The 16464-nt window shown below is 52.2% G+C and overlaps 1 long non-coding RNA gene across 2 annotated transcripts; it reads left to right on the plus strand.

Annotated features, from left to right (window-relative positions):
• The first annotated feature begins 6685 nt into the window (after nt 1-6685).
• Nucleotides 6686-14897, plus strand: LOC115278283. Of its 2 annotated transcripts, none has more exons than XR_003902800.1 (3): nt 6686-6880; nt 8880-8948; nt 14566-14897. It is a non-coding gene; the product is annotated as an uncharacterized LOC115278283 (long non-coding RNA). The 2 variants fall into 2 exon arrangements; XR_003902799.1 differs by lacking the exon at nt 6686-6880 and adding an exon at nt 7881-8007.
• The last annotated feature ends 1567 nt before the right edge of the window (nt 14898-16464 follow it).

A 16464-nucleotide genomic window follows, 5' to 3' on the forward strand; every position in this document is an offset into this window, starting at 1 on the left:
GCCGGCGCTCGGGGAGGAGCGGGTGGAGGTGCGCGGCAGCGGGGCTGGCTGGCGGGGTGGCGCCTGGGGCTGGGGGGGCGGGGGGGGGGCGACGGGGAGGGAGGAGGCGCCGAGGAGCAGGGACAGCCCCACAGCCCCGGGCCCCGCCGGCCACCCGCTCCCTTGGCAGGATACCAGATGCTGCAGAGAGAGGAGCGCCGATCCTAGAGCCGGGAGACCTGTCCTCTAATCCAGCTCCTGTCCCTCACCCCGCCCCCTCCCCGGCCTCGGCCTCCTGCCTGTCCTCTGTAAAATGGGAATAAAGTTTACAGGGATGATGCGGTGCGATTCTAGGAAGATGAGGGGCCTTTCTCTGGGCTGTCCTGCAGTCAGGGCAGGGGGTAAGGCTGCCGCTTGGCCCAAAGTCTTGACACTGGAGAGAAACCGGAGGACCAAGGTCTGAGGGGACCAGGGGGAGCAACATTTCCGACTCAGCTCACACTGGTGAGCATCCTCTAAGCACCGGGGACTCTTACATACATGAGCTGACAACATCCCCATCTTAGGTTGAAAACTGGAAGTCAACAGCATTCAAAGGATGCACCCTGCAAGCACGTGCTTGATGGGTTTTCTGACTCCAGGGCCAGGCCTTCCTCGATGGCCTCCACTCAGCCTGTACCTGCCCCCTGGCTGCCCCACAGGCAGTCGCCTGCGGTTCTGGCTCTGAACTTCCCTCTCCAACCCCAGTTCTGTGTGTTTCCTGTCTCATTAATGGTTACTCATCCTCAACTCCTGTTTTCTCATATGGATGAGGGCTTACCCTACATATAGGTTGTAAGTTTCTCGGCTTATTCTTTCCGATTGAGCTTGAGAAATCAGATTACCTTCCCACCATGCTACACAGAGACGTCAACAAAATCACCTAAGATCTGCAACCAGAATGCACATTACCATGGGACACCAGGGGGGTCTTAGCTCTTGGCAGAAAGAGGGCTAGGAACAGATCACTTAAAATCATTTCACTTTACACAAGTGAATAAAGTGAAAAATTGTAAAACCACACCAAAAGAAGAAAAACTAAGTGTTGGTAGCAGAATATTTTATTACACGGTTGTATTTTGGCATAGTCCCCTTCATAGAGCCTATTCTTGGCTGTCAACAATCAAATTCTCATCGCCAAGTCCATGTGAGTATTGCTATATGAGTCACAACTCCTATGGGAGCCAAGGGTCTTCAAGGTCCTTCCTTGGGTTCAGGAAAATGAGAGGCATGAGGGGGGCAGGCATCCTTCTATGCAGCAACGCTTCTCAGCTGGGGCAGAGCCTGCCCTCTGTCAAGGGTCTTTCTCTGGGCCGTGGCTCATCTTGCTGGAACAAGTCTTCCCAGGAGGAAAGGACCACTCCTCTGTCCAGCCCTTTTTTACCAACAGGTCCCCAGTGATGCGTGTGACACATCCTCTTCTACCAGCCCTTTCTCAGGCCACGTGACAACCCAGAATCCTTTCCAACTGCAGCCTAGCCCTAACATGCAGCCCATGTTTGCAAAACCAACAAGCACACACTAATAGGATGCTCGGAGTGGAAATAGAGGGGATGATCAAACGCCTTTGGCCAAGAGATTTTCCAGTCCCAGGGCCAGCTGTGAGACACACTGTCAATGACACTGTGGCCCAGGAAATGAGCATGGGCCTGGTTAGTTCCCCGGCATGTGCACTTCAAAAGAGGATTGTGGTGAAGAAATCTTTGAAGCAGCAAATAATGCTGCACAGCCAGGGGGTTCCCTAAGCTGCTCCAAAGATTGTCCTCAGGAAGGGAGAGAGTCCGTGAGAGTTCAAGAAGGTGACGATAAGGGTGGGCATGGTGCTAGCCTATAAACCCCCACATCACCGTTTCTGCACCTGGGATGGAGGCGCAGCCTGCTTCTCACTGGTGCGTCAGGGCTGGAGATTCGTGAGTCACATGCCAGTGTCTCTGATAACACAGTTCCCTTGGGACTTCAGGGGGCTTCTCGGCTCTTGCTTCCCAATGCACTGGAATGGTCACAAAGCCATCTGCTGCCCAAGTCACAGCCCTATCTCTGTCCCTTACTGACTTCTCTTTCCTTAAAAGTGTGAATAAAGTCCTGGCCATGACAGGCATTGCCTCAGGGTCACACGTCCATCACTGCATCAATCATTGTAGTAAAGTCCAGGACATACGTCCTAGCCTGGAGATGGAGTCAGGGTCATCCCCCCTGCCCTCATCGCAAGATTGACCATGAGGAAGAGATGATTCCCCAAAGGAAATGCAGGTTACTATTCCCAGGAGAAAGGAAAGGGTGCCGGCAAGAAAAAACAACAAATGTAGGCCATATATTTGGAATAATATGCAGCTCTTTAAAAAAAATAAGATAAATCAGTATATACTGATTTGGAACAAGCTCCAAGATAAATTAAGTTGGAAGAAAGCAGGCGGCACCTGGGTGGCTCAGTCGGTCAAGCGTCCAACTCTTGATTTCAGCTCAGGTCATGATCTCACAGTTTGTGGGATGGAGCCCGGAGTTGGGCTCTGAACTGACAGTGTGGAGCCTACTTGGGATTCTCTCTCTTCCTCTTTCTCTGCCCCTCCCCTACTTGCATACTCATGCTCCAAATAAATAAACTTAAAAAAAAAAGTTAGAAGAAAGCAGTATGCAGAAGTGTGTGTATAGTGTACACTCATTTGTGTCTTCCATGATGTGTGTGTGTGTGTGTGTGTGTGTGTGCGCACGCACTTGTGTGAAGATTTTTGCAAGAATACACAAGAAACAGTTAATGGGTGTTTATCTCCAGATAGTGGAACTGGGCATGGAGGGTGGAAGGAAGACTCTTTCTGTTTGTTTGTTTTCTATCCTTCTGAATGATTAACTACCTGCGCATTTTTCCTAAACATCACCTTTAAGTTGTATTCAGAGCATCTGTGTTAGAATTTTTGCCTCATAGCTACTGGGGAAGATTACTGGGTGCACGTAATTTGTGAGCTGGCTGAGATTTGATTGAGAGGCAGCTGGCCTGGGATGGCAAGCCTCAAGGCCATAGAGCAGGAACTGGACAAAACAGCTGCCATGTGCCTCCACCAGGAGCGAGGCTGGGGAGACCTTCAGAAGGAGGGGGGCAGAGGGTTTGGCTCTCTGGGGCCTTGAGCCTTGGCTCAAGGCTGGGGACTTTACTCCTTTTCAGAAACAGAGCAGGCCTGCATTTGGAGTCCAGAGGGTCTTTGGAGGGGGATCTCTGGCCTTTTGGGGCCCTTTTATGGCGCCCAGGCCCCAAGGATGCCCCAGAAGTGTCTGAGTTTGCTTTGACCTTAATTAACACCACCCAGTATAGGGTGATTAAGGTTTCTATGTGTGAACACTGGAAACATTCTGCAAATCACCAAGACATATCAGATCGACTCCATGGTATTGTCTCTGAGTCCAGGGACGGTGTCTGCTCCTGTGTGACATCTTCAGATGCCACTTGGGTGGTCAGGCCACCTGCTCACAACTGTGCCCAATGAGGGATCTAAGAGACAACACTGACTCACCAGCCAGGAGCTGCCAGCCATTTAACAGACGCTCCTTTTCCCATGACACCTGAGCATCAAGTTGACAGGAATCACAAATTCCTCCTTCAACAAGTCCACAATTATCGAGCACCAAGTGCTGGGTGCTGTGCTGGGTGCTGGGAACACGGAAGCCAATGGCACCCAGTCGACAGCGTACCCAGGCCTCACTGGTGGGCGGAAGCGGGGCCTCTCGGTGGTCTCCCTTGCTCTCTAGAAGTTCCTGAGTGAGAGACCACCAGGCGTCACCCGCCGCAAGGGTGGGTGCCCCAGGCACCCGCTCTGAGTGCTGAGACAGCTATGTTTAGCATTTCCTAATGGACCCAAAATCTGCAGTCAAGAAAAGCTGGGCCTGGCCAAAACACCGACTTTTGGATGACAATGATGTCTTCAATAATAACCCTGCCCCAAACTGCTGCCTCACGCATTAGCCCTCTCCCTAGAGGGTGACAGGAACCAGCAAGTGACAGAAAACTCAACTTCTACAGACTGGGGAGGGGGGAACAAATCTGATTTGGGATTTTTCTATTTTCTATAAGGGCAAAAATAAATGCATATTTTCATATTACAAAAGTAATACCTAAGCTGTTCTCATGCAAACATATACATTTTTAAAATAACTTCTTTGGGGGCACCTGGGCGGCTCAGTCAATTGAGCATCTGACTCTTGATTTCAGCTCAGGGCATGATCTCACCATTCCTGAGTTTGGGCCTTGAGTCTGGCTCTGTACTGACAGCAGGGAGCCTGCTTGGGATTTTCTCTCTCCCTCTCTCTCTGCCCCTCCCCCGTGTGTGCACATGTGTTCGGCCCCTTCTTAAAAATAAATAAATAAAGGGCGCCTGGGTGGCTCCATCAGTTAATCATCCAACTTTTGGCTCAGGTAATGACCTCACCGTTGGTGAATTCGAGCCCCACATTGCTGACAGCTCAGAGCCTGGAACCTGCTTCCAATTCTGTGTGTGTCTCTCTCTGGCCCTCCTCCACTCACACTCTGTCTCCCTCTCTCTCCAAAATAAATACACATTAAAAATAATTAAATAAGCAAATAAACATTTTAAAAAAGATATTAAGAAGGAAATGTTCCAGTGTCCTCATTAGGACAGGAAATCAGCGGAGCAGGCTTCCCGAACTGCTGTCTCCCTGAGGCCACTGACCTGAAGGTGAGAAAAGTTTCAGTGTCAGCATCGTCAGGATCACACGGAGCGAGGTAAATTAGCGCCACCAAGATGCATTTGGATAACAGTTGGACTCATGCTCTGCCTGTAGAGACAATAAGCGGGGGGTCAGATCCTCACTTATTCTTAAACTCACCCAGTAAGTATTTGCTGTCTAAACATCTTAAATAAAAACAATACAGCATAACACAATAAGACTCTGGGTAAAGCTTAGTGAGTCTGAGCAAGGCTTTGTGCCTTCATTTTGTGGATGACCAGGCCTGTGATAACCAGTTATGTGGGTATTTCGGACAATGGTGTGGGAGAGCACTCAATCTGGTGGGCGGGGCTGCCCGGCTAGCCAGCTGTCACCGCAGTCTGCTGTTGTCCCTCATCACGGACTAGTCAGCAATGCTCCAGAAGCAGTAGAGAGGACACAACTGTTCAGAGGAGGGTCATGAGATAAGAAATAAAACAGCAGACAAGGAGGGGCGCCTGGGTGGCTCAGTCGGTTGAGTGTCCGAATCTAGCTCAGGCCATGATCTCCTGGTTTATGGGTTCCAGACCCGAGTAGGGCTCCGTGTTGACAGCTCAGAGCCTGGAGCCTGCTTCCCATTCTGTGTCTCCCTCTCTGCCCCTCCCCCACTCATACTCTGTCTCTCCTTCAAAAATAAACAGTAAAAAATTTACAAAAAAAGCAGAAAGGAAGAAGTGGTTAATGTATAGAATGAGAATAAGCACAGGAACAACTCTGTGTTCCTGGACTGAAATTTAAAAAAAATTTTTTTTAAATATTTATTTATTTTTGAGAGACAGAGACAGGGCATGAGAGGGGGAAGGACAGAGAGAGAGGGAGACACAGAATCTGAAGCAGGCTCCAGGCCCCAAGCTGTCAGCACAGAGCCTGATGCGGGGCTTGAACCCACCAACTGCAAGATCATGACCTGGGCTGAAGTCAGAAGCTTATCCGACTGAGACACTCAGGCACCCTTGAGATTTTTTTTTTAAGGAGCAACAGAGGAGGCAAATAAACATTGCCATATTCCAGGTTGTCTCAACTTCTGCATTGTTGACATTTTGGTCTGGATGATTCTTTGTCCTGGTGGGCTGTCCTGTGCATTGTAGGATGTTCCGCATCATCCCTGATGTCTATCCACTAGATGGCACAAACAGCCCCAGACTCTCGGTTTACGGCCATCATGAATGTCTCTTGAACTATTGCCATTTTTTAACTTTGGAGGGTTCAAAAAGCTCTCGGGAAGTATGTCTCTTGAAGACCAAGCAACTGCCGTGGAGTCTGCCCCCAAATCACAGGAACCGCTTGGGACTTTTGGTAGTTATTATTTGTTGTTTTCCTTGGGCCAGACCGGAAGCCTGAATTCAGCTACCATGAGACAGAGTGACTAGTTAATGTGGAAGTGGCCTCAGAGGACCAGAACCCCCCAAACAAGAAACCTATAACTTGGTTTCTGGAACAGAAGGTTGTGGTTTCAGGGAACTCTTCCAGAAAACTGAACGCTCTGGGGCTGTCCTGCCCAGAGAGAGATTAAGGAAGAAACCCCGGGTGAGCGGGTCAGTTTGGAGAATTGCAGGCAACTTCACGCACTGCCCAAGTATTTACTGAGCACCTGCCCCTGGAGTGCGTGCTACAGTGGCGGGAGAAGGAGGGAAGACAAGCTATCAAGGAGGGGAGCCACTCTGGTTTATCGAGGAAACAGTTCTTCGGTCGGTCGGATCTTGCGGTTCAAGCTCAGCTCCCACCTTGGGTGGTCTTGAGCCCGGGTCTATGCCTCAGGGGCCCCTGCTCTGCCGGTGCGGCTCTCTCCGCCTCTGGGGCTCACGTCCCTGCCCCAGAGACAGTTTCACCAAAATCCCACAGGGACAGCTAAACGGGAGGGGAGGGGCAGCGGCAGGGGGCGGAGCTCACTCCAGAGCCACGCCCCTGAGCGCCGGGTCGCGGTCACGCCCGCGCACTCCCCTGTATCCTCGAGGGGTCCGCGTCCCACCGCGGACCCCGCCTCCGGGAAGGCGCTCCGCGTCCCTCTTCCGCCTCCGGCGGCCGGGTGGGGAAAGCGAAGTAGCGATTTTCTGCATTACCTTTACACAGGGTCGCCATCTAGTGACAGCAGGATATACTGCTGCGTTCGACGCGAAGCCGGCCGACGCAACAAGTTTGGAACATTCTGGTTAGTGCGGGAACGCTTTAGAATGGAGAGTGGACCCAATCCCAGGCCCTGTTGCTGGGGGTGGGGGGTAGCTGATGGGTGGCCCTTAGCTCGCCTGCACCCCGGCGGCCCGGGCCCACCTCCGCAGAGAAAGGTGGGACTTGGCCACAGTTGAGAAGGCTTCGTGTTAACAGTGCCCCTGGTCTTCGAAAGGGGAGGCCCATGGCCCCAGTGAGGTTGGCTCTGAGAACACTGCAGAAGACCTGTCTGCAAGTAGGTCTGGCTTAGGAAAGCCCACTCTTTGTTGGGATGGGGGGAGGGAAGGCGGGGAGCGGGGCAAGGTATTCGGGGGAACTGGGGTCCCGGAGAGAACCCCACCAATTACTAAGAGCTCAGAACAGGCCTACCCTCCGTGAGTGCCACCTCCAGAAGACAGGACAGGGGAAGACAGAACTCTTGGGTTCCTGAACCGGCCTCCGGGAGAGCCACCTCACCCTCACCCCCACCCCCACTCCTTGGGTCTGCAGGCACAGACCCAAGGAACGAGTGCATTCTGCAGCACCCATACAGGTGGGGACAAGACTCCAGTCTCCTATTTTTAGACACCTCCCCCAAACTTTAGGAGGGGTTTTCTTGCACCACCCCCCCACCCAGTGTGGCTTCATGGAGGGAGCGTGTTACCAGACAAAGAACCGGTTCCCAGTGGAGGCTGGGATTCCCACTGCTGGAAAAATCACTCCTCAGACAAAAAAATCAGTACTCCGAGACGAGTGATGGCAGCAAAGGAAAGGTTGCTTTATTCAGTATGCCTGGCAACTGGGAAGATGGTGGACTAATGTCTCAAGGACCACAGTCTCCATCCTGGCGAAGCCCAAGAGTTTTAGAGCGGAAAGGAAAGGAGGGGAGAGAAGGGGGCTGGGTGCAGGAGAAGCAGGTGCCCAGCTGGTGAGTCCTGTGTTGTCCGCGTGATCCTGAACAGACTTTCTGGCATCTGTGGCAGCTGTTTTTAAATGTGGTCAGGACTTATCTTCTGGAAAAGTCTGGTCCTTCACTCCTCAAGGCCAGTGGTCTGCAAATCTCGAAGACCGTTCTGCTACAGACGAAGGGACTTAGGACAGGAAGCAAAGAGTGCATAAGCTTGAAGCCAGGTAACTCTTAAACCCAGTTATAAAAGCTATCACCAAAGCACCCACCCCTTTAAGGGAACAGCTTCTCCCTAGAGGCACTCTGTTCCCCAAGGTTGATGACCTCTTTCCCTCTGTGAGCTTATATTGGGAGGGAAAGAAAATTCTCAAGACACCACTCAGTAACCCTGCAGATGGGCTTAGTCTGACTGTAGGGGCTCCTTGGATTTAGAATATAGGGCATTTAGTACCTCTTAGCCACAGCTTTGGACCTTCCCTGCTGTTTGTGGGCAACAGGACAAAAAGCCTCACCCGTATGGGCTGCAGTCATTAATAGGAGCAGATGCAAACTGGGGACAGAGAGAGCCATCAGAGCTGCCATGTATGTTTGTGCAGGTTGCTCACTGCACAAGGGCACTGGTTGGGGGTGGGACCCTGGGATCTGGAATTCAGCCCTTGCTTGAGCACAAAGCCGTGCAACCCCATGAGGGCATTGTTTGCCAAGAGGAAGGGGAACAGTCTTCATATTTATCTGCCCTCCATGAGCCTGCCCCCTGTTCCTTCTCAGGCACAGATGGGAGCAGGCTGTAGCCCTGAGGGATTTAGGTGACTGACTTTGGAGAAAAGGCTCCAGCATGGAGCCCCAGCCCAGGATTCTTTGGTTCGTGTGGGCCACAACCCCACTCTGTTCTCCCACGAGTCCAAACCACCTTGGAGGCGACCGGGGTATTAGCGGAAGAGGCAAAGCTTTTCTGGTTCTTGGGGCCCCTCGGGGCCCTGATGGGGGCAGCATCAGTGCCTGGCGTGGGGTAAGGTTTTCCAGGCAGAAAACATGTATTTGCCCTCTTCTGTTCATTCTGGGTCCTTAAGCCAGGCTTCCTTTCTCTTGCGCCCAGAATACCTCACGTGCAAAGACACACCTCCGGTCTGAAAGGCCTTTACAGTCCCGGTGGACAGAGACTGAGGTGAGTCCAAAGACAGATTTGTTTCATTCATCTGGTCTATAGAATCTGAGCGGTTAAGCACTTTTTGATGTTCGAAACGGGTGAGCTGTTTCCTCAGAGCATACCGGAGAGTACCAGGCAAATGTAGTCATTTGGTGTAAGAAAGTCCTACAAGCTAGGTGGTGGAGACAGCAGACCTGGGAGGCTAAAAATCCAAGAACAGCGAGTCAGTCAGCAGGACTGGCCCCTCCTGAGGGCCCTCAGGGAGGACGTGCTCCCAGCTCCCAGGGCTTTGCTGGTGATCTTCGGGGGTGATTGGCTTGTGGACACATCACCCCAGGCTGCCTTTGTGTTCACACGGTGTTCTCCCCGGATGCACATCGGTGTCCAGATCTCCCCTCTTGTAATTACGCAGTTATACTGGATTAGGGCCACCCTAATGGCCTCACCTTAACTAATTACATCTGCGGTGAACCTGTTTCCAAACAAGGTCATGTTCTGAGGGGCTTGAGGTTGGGGTTTCAACATACGAACTTGGGAGGACACAATTCAACCGGTAACGTTAAGAACCCCAGACAAGATGGATGACACTAAGACCCTCATCTTTTACCCACTGCCACGGTGACAGGAAATGGGATGTTGGAGGGAAGGGGAAGCTCAGCTCATAAAAGTGCAAGAAAGGGGCACCTGGGTGGCTCAGTCAGTTAAGCGTCCAACTTCAGCTCAGGTCATGATCTCACGGTTCATGAGTTTGAGCCCCATGTCGGACTTTGTGCTGACAGCTCAGAGCCTGGAGCCTGCTTCAGATTGTGTATCTCTCTTTTTCTCTGCCCTTTCCCTGCTTGTGCTTGCACACGCGCGTCCTCTCTCTCTCTCTAAAATAAATAAACGTTAAAAAAAAAATAGCCGCAAGAAAGTATTTCGGGTTTATATCAGGATTGTGTCTTATCCCCAGGAAACCAATGAAATCTTTAAGACAGACAAACAAGCCAGAGGGTCTCTTACTTAGGTGTTTCCAGACCACAGAGGAGAGGAAGGTTTCAAGAGCTGGAACAGACCATGAGCTGCCTCAGTAGCAAGAGAAACATGGGCCTGGCAGACCTGGCTGGTGTGAGTGGCATGGACCTTGCAGGGCGCTGACCCTCCTTTTTTAATGTTTTTATTCATTTTTGAGAGAGAGTGTGAGCAGGGGAGAAGCAGGGAGAGGGGAAGGCAAGAGGATCCAAAGTGGGCTTTATACTGACAGCACAGAGCGTGACGCAGGGCTCGAACTCATGAACTGTGAGATCATGACCTGAGCCGGAGTTGGATGCTTAACTGAGTGAGCCGCCCAGGCGCTCCAAATCATAAATTTTCTTTCCTGTTTTCTTTTTAACATTTATTTATTTATTTTATTTATTTATCTTTGAGAGAAAGCACAAGTGAGCTAGGGGCAGAGAGAGAGGAAGAGAGAATCCCACGAGGTGCAGAGAGAGAGGGAGAGAGAGTGCAGAGCCTGAAGCAGGGCCCGAGCTCATGAACCTCGAGATCATGACCTGAGCCGAAGTTGGATGCTTAGCCTTCTGAGCCACGAGGCGCCCCGTCACAAGTTTTCTTAGTCATCGTCTGAAGGTCTCCTTCAGGTTCATAGTCACTTAAATGCTTGTTTTACTTCGTGTGTTTTGCTTGCAGAAATGTCTTAATTCTGGTTGAAAATCAGTGTTTAATTCTCAAGCCCTGTGGCCAGAGTGGCTCTCCTGCTATCTGCGTCATGGTATATGAGTTATTTAAATCTGTCGCATCCCAAGTCATCCATAATCCCGGTTCGGGGCTCCGATGAGACAGCACCCCCAGTGGCCTGGGAAAACTTCTCGGGCAAAGATGTGGCGGACTCCCTAAGCCCCTGGTAGAGCTTCACCCTATAGACCAGGGGTCTTTACGTTGCTGCCTATGGCTGGCCTCCAGGGAATCTGTGACCCCCTAAAACTGCAAACGGCAAATGGTGTGCATTACTACACAGGGGAGAAGGCTCCCAGCTTTCCTTAGGAAATTTCCAAAGGAATCTATGTACAAACCAAGTAAACCTCATACCTCCTTATGGTAAAAAGAGTAAATACAATTTTCCTCTGAAGTGTAGAAGTTCATCATGAAATTTAGAATTGTTAGCAAAGGGAGCAAGACCTTTAAACTTGACAATGGTTGATCTCCCAGTTTGGACCTTAAACTTCCTGTTGGGGTTATATATATGAATTTATAATTTGGAATGTGCAGGCTCGGTTCCTGTGGCCACGAATTGGCATATGATGTGGTCCCCTGTGGCCTGGGGCCTCTGATGGGTCCCCACGAATAGAAGTGTCTATTCCCTTATGGAGGAGGGGACCTTGATGGAGCTCATGGATTTGGTCCCAAGGTCATTAGGGACGCAAGGCTCTTCCCCCAGATGTTTGCTCCTGTGGAGGGTTTTTGTTCATGTCAGCCAGAGTTCGGTGGCAGACATCTGCTTGGCCAGAGGACTCACATGTTTAGAATTAGGACAGAAACTGGTCCAATACTCTCTCTCTCTCAATCATGCTCCCATTTGTCTGACCCTCCTCCACTACTCTAGCCTATTACATATATGTAGGTTTTACATGTATGTATCCATATATAATAGATAATATTCATGGTACACAGTAGGGAAAGTCGTGCCTGCATTATAAAAAGGACAAGCAGATATCAAGTTTTCCAGAAATAAAATGGGAAATTTTAGCAAACGGCTTAACATCTTTCCTATAATAGAGTTCCTGCACAGCCAGCGATCTGAGGTAGTGTCCCTGTCAGACATCACTTCTTCATAACTGATGAATTTGGCCTTCGCTTTGGGGAGAGACACTGCTTTTCCCCTACTTGCTTGCATTCTTACTTTAGTGTCTTCTAGAAAGCTTAGGTCGTTGTGACACACATGTACCACGCCCCGGGAAGATCTCCACCTTGCTGTGCGCCAGGACCATCTCTCTCCGGCTGTCCCTCTCTGTGTGTTTCACAGGCTGGCCATCATGTGATGCGCCCAGCCGTGCAGGACTGACCAGGGTCTGGCCACACGGTCTCGCTGTTTGGAAGGCTTTTGCACAGTACCACCAAGAGTGTGGCCTGGTGGCATCACCCTCCCCGGCCAAGCCTTAGGCACCAGTGTTAGCATCAATGTCATATTGGGTCATGTGCTCCTGGTCTCCATCAAAGGACATGGCCATTACCTGCGTTGTTAACCTGGGCCATGGGAGGTCCTTACAACTCCCACTTCTGGGGGCAGAAAGGGGATTTCGGGCTCTTTCTAGGCCATACTTGGTCAGACGTGGAGAGTCTACACCTTGAGGGTGGTCCCAGCGGGTGCAGGAGAGGTTGGCACAAATGCCTGTGGTCAAGCAATGTCCAGGCCCTGGGCTTCCCCTGCCAGTCTTGGGTCACTGGGACACTGAGGTATGACTGGATCTGTGGGTCAGAGGGGCGATCAGCCCCCTGAGCCCCTAGAGAAAAGGGATGTGGGGTTGGATTAAGGCCTGAGGGAAGATCTGGCCGTGAGCTGTGCTGGCATCGGGACTTGCAGGGAGGAGTGGCCATGACTTGGGGGCAGCATGTGGAGGCCCCCTGAATGCAGGGGCTGTTCCCTTGTGAGGGGGGTGGGGGTCCCTGGGGAGTCACTGGTCACGCAGGACCAGTCACGCGTGACAAGTGACTCCCCAGGGACCCCCCTTTCTCTCCATGGACAAGCCCTTGAGGGTTTGGGGCCCTTCCAGTATCTGAGACAGGTTTCAGGAAGCAGGCCCACCTACCTTGAGGTGAGCAGAGGGGACCGAGGACAGTCGGAGGTGGCTGAGAGGGGGCCATCACAGAAGCAGAACAGGGTTGGGAAGGACCAGGGCCTAGGAGGGCAGCGAACTCCAAGCTTCAGAATGGCAGACACGTCTCAAGACAGGTGACCCCGTGCCTCAGACATGTAGGCGCATACCTTGGACAGGTGGCCCCGTGCCTTGGACAGGCAGAGGCAGCCAGGTCAGTTCCTGAAAGACCCAATTTCAGGGCCCAGGACAGTGAGGGGAGACTGACTGTGGGGTTGCCAAGGCCTGGGTCTGATCCTTCCTCCGAGCTGCCCAGGGCTGCCTGCCAGCTCCCGCTGCCACCGTCTAGCCTGGCACTCGGCCATGCTAGAGCCCAGCCTCCCCGGGAGGACCCATCCTGTAGATCCAGGTGGGACTGAAGGGAACTCGGGTCCTCTGTCTTCACTGAGCTCTGCACAGTTCAGCCTGGAGTGGGAAGCAGGGTCTTGCAGGAAGACCCCCCCCCTTCTCTGTAGTGAGTCACTCCCTGGGGCCCCGGGCACAGGGTCCAGCAGAAGGACTCTCGAGCAGGGTGCGCACCAGCAGCACAGGCCGTGAACTGCTTTAGCTGTGGGCTACTGCTCGCCTAGACTCTCTCATGAGTGAGGACCGAGCCCCCTGGGGCAGAGCACCTCGGCACACCTGACCCTGACGGCAGAGAGGAAGCAAAGCCGATGGGCAGGAATAGTCTGGTTCAGTGTTAGCCATCTTATTCTCTACTCACTCGTTACCGAAAAAGAGAGGGATTTTCTGCTTCTTCCCCTTCACAGGGCAATTGGACTTTCTGTCCTGAATGTGGAAGTGTTCCCAGCCCCAGGGGAGGGTTGAGTGTTTTATTTTTAAAAGCTTAGACTTATAAAATAATCATAACACAGGAGACTTGGGATAGACTCTGGGTTGAGTCCAAAGAACAGCGCAGGGCTGGAGGGTGGAGGGTGGAGACAGTTGTCCCCGCAGTGGCCGAGACCTGCTCCCAAAGGGCGGGAGGCGGTGAAGGGATGTGTGCGGGGGTCGGGGGGGCTCCCTCCTGGCAGTGCGGTTCCAGAAGGACAGCCAGGAAGAGGGGTCCATGCCGCTCACGCAAAGGTTGTGTTAGTCAGGGGGCTTTAGAGAAAGAGAACCAAGAGGGGATCTCTGGGGATTTCTCAGCCTCTGTAATTGGGTGAACCAATTCCTTCTATACATTATAAGGAATGACGTATGTTTTGTAATATTATAAGGAAGTAGCTCACCCAATTACAGAGGCTGAGAAATCCCAAGACGCGTAGTTGGCAGGCGGGAGACCCACTAGGCCAAACTTGGGGCCTCCTCACCAAGGTGCCCGAGGGCATTGGCTGCTCTCCCACTCTGGAGACGGGGGTCCCTCCCAGCCTGGTGGAGTCTTTTACACACGGGTGAGGGGAGGTGTCTCATGTCCCCTTGCTTGCCCTGTCCATCCTCCGCCTGGTCTCCTGGGGCTCGCGCCTGCTGCATCCAGATCGTTTCAAGTGCCGAGCCGCAGACACATGCAGATCAGCTAAGGTGGGGGCTATCCGCAGAGAGCTGGGTCTGCCCCAGATGTTCCTGAGCCAGGGCTGTCTACACACACGTGCGTGCACACACACTCACGCACACAGCACTCGTGCACAACGCACGTGTGTGCGCACACCCACACACACACTCGCTACTCCCCATCCAGCACACATGCACTGCTGTCTACAGCGGCACATTCCAGGGGTGGCGCCCCGGCAAGAGAGGACCTTTGTTGGGACTTGCAGGAAGCAGGCACTGGTGACTCAGGGAGATGTCTCCCTGCTCTCCCGCAGGTCTCCCTGGACGAGCGCGCACGCACCCGGCTGGAATGCTTTCTCCCTCCCTGGTGCGGCTGTACCCGCACACCGGGCTGAAAGCCTCCTGCGCCCCGCACCACAGCGTGTCAGTGTCTCCCCTGCCCAGGTGAGCTGCCGGTGGGTCCTCCACTGAGGCAGAAACAGGACTGCCCGTCACTCCCAGCTGATGGCTGAGGTCTCAGAGAGCAACAGAGACAGTGTCAGGGGTGCAGAGTGAGTGCGTGGCTGGAGGAACTTGCCTGCTTCAGACTCTGTGTCTCCCTCTCTCTCCACGCCTCCCTCGCTCAGGCTCTGTCTGTCTCTCAAAAATAAATAGACATTCAAACAAATTCATAATATTCACCAAGCCACAGAGGGTGACGTCAGAACCAGAGACGAACACACCAGATACTGTTCTGGGGATATGGCAGGGATTTCTAGAAGGCCAGAGACAAACATTGAACAATGAAACAAACATGTGGACTTGTTAACCAGACCTAGTCCCCAGGTGAGGCACAGGAGTGCCACTTGCTGGCGTGGTGCCCCCTGGGCCCCTGAGCAGGTGGAGTGTGAGCTGGGGATGGACTGTGCCAAGGAGCTGGCTGTGCAGAAACCACCCCTCCCCCTCTCCTCGCCTGGAAGGGCTCCGGACGCCAGAGGGGGTGACGTCAGCCGGGGACCTGGGGTGGCCCTGTGTGCTTCCTCCCTGGGAGGAGCGAGCCACGCTTCAGCTTATGCTTTTGCAACTCTCGGGTCTGTTCAGATGGCCAGATACCATCCCTGTCCCCGGACCAGTGGACGCCACGGTGTGGGGGCAGGGAAGAGCGGCCATGACTAAGGGCGCCTGCTAAACCGCTTCCTGGAACCAGCCCATGATCTGGAACTGGCCTTAGAGGCCCTGCGCACAGACCCTGAGGCCGGCAAGGCCACTGCTCAGTGACACAGGTAACGAACGAACAGGTGTTCAAGTTCATCCATAAGTAAAGAAATGCGAGTTGCAATTTCACATTTTCACCCCTCAGATAGGTAAAGACTAAGAAAATCAATCATGTCAAGTGGTGGGGAGGCTGTGGGGTATGACCCCTCCTCCACTGTTTGTTTAGCTTCTCATGAAGAATTTGGGGACTGTTGGCACTGTCCATCAAAGGCAAAACTGTGACCACCCTTTGGCTCAGTTCCATTTTAACGAAGTTATCTGAAGATACTGGTTTGATTTTTAGAAACAATGCACAAGGATGTCACTGAATTATAAGTGTAGCTTTTGCACCAATTTTGCTCAGACAGGCCTGCCTGTCCACATGGAAACAACTAGAATGTCCACCAGCAGGAGACTGCATACCTACATTATGTATGGGTATATATTTAATAGGAGCGACATTTTGGAAATAAAATATATGTACATATAATAACAATGTAGGTAAGATAGGCATAGAGAAAATCCAGAAGCCTGTATATTGAAATGTTAATAACGAAGGTGTCTGAGTCATGAAATCACTTTCTATAGCGTGTATTTCTGTAATATTTAAATTTTGTATCACAAGCATGTATTGCTGTTGTAAGCAGAAAAAGATTTTATTTTATTTTTTTAATGGTTATTTATTTTGAGAGAGAGAGAGAGAGAGAGCATGAGCGGGGGAGAGGCCAAGAGAGAGGGAGAGAGAGAATCCCAAGCAGGCTCCACTCTGTCAGTACAGAACCTGACACCGGGCTTTATCTCACAAACCATGAGATCATGACCTGAGCTGAAATCAAGAGCTGGGTGCTGAACCCATGGGTCACCCGGGCGCCCCGTAAATGGCCTTCTGACGACAAAGCCCCTTGGCTCTTCCCAGGAGGGCACAATGGAGACTGCTCCAAAGCCTGGGCCACACCCCAAGGGAGCCCCATGGGGCCCAA

This window comes from Suricata suricatta, chromosome 2, assembly GCF_006229205.1.
Source record: "Suricata suricatta isolate VVHF042 chromosome 2, meerkat_22Aug2017_6uvM2_HiC, whole genome shotgun sequence".
Classification (NCBI taxonomy): domain Eukaryota; kingdom Metazoa; phylum Chordata; class Mammalia; order Carnivora; family Herpestidae; genus Suricata; species Suricata suricatta.